Genomic DNA, 311 nt, shown 5'->3' with positions numbered 1-311 from the left:
TCGGAGTGGGGGGCTCCCCCCAGGAGCAGAGGGGGACTTGGGTACCATTCCTTTCCCTTTTACAGCCTCCGAAAACTGCCAGAGAAGCAAGAGAAGCCCCCACAAAACTCAGGGAGAGGTCCCCGCTCCTGGCAGCATCCACCGGCCGCAGAGCCCGGCTCGCTCCCTGCAGGACCCAGGCTTGGACCTCCCCCTGCGCCCCGTCTTTCTGCCGCTCTGCCACAACCGCCACCAGGGCCACTAGGGCCCCTCCCACTGGGCTCCGGGCCGCCCGGCAGCTAAGGCGTCTGCCCCCTCGGCCTGGCTCCCCC

The 311-nt window shown here is 68.8% G+C and overlaps 1 protein-coding gene across 1 annotated transcript in view; it reads right to left on the bottom strand.

Annotated features, from left to right (window-relative positions):
* The window catches only part of C1QTNF1 (C1q and tumor necrosis factor related protein 1), a 26,707-nt gene that overhangs the window by 25,931 nt on the left and 465 nt on the right, over positions 1–311 (bottom strand). The window lies entirely within an intron of this gene.

This window comes from Myotis davidii, unplaced genomic scaffold, assembly GCF_000327345.1.
Source record: "Myotis davidii unplaced genomic scaffold, ASM32734v1 scaffold991, whole genome shotgun sequence".
Taxonomy (NCBI): Eukaryota; Metazoa; Chordata; class Mammalia; order Chiroptera; family Vespertilionidae; genus Myotis; species Myotis davidii.
The sequence above is the reverse complement of the archived record's forward strand: the minus strand, read 5'-3'. Positions and strand labels throughout refer to the sequence as shown.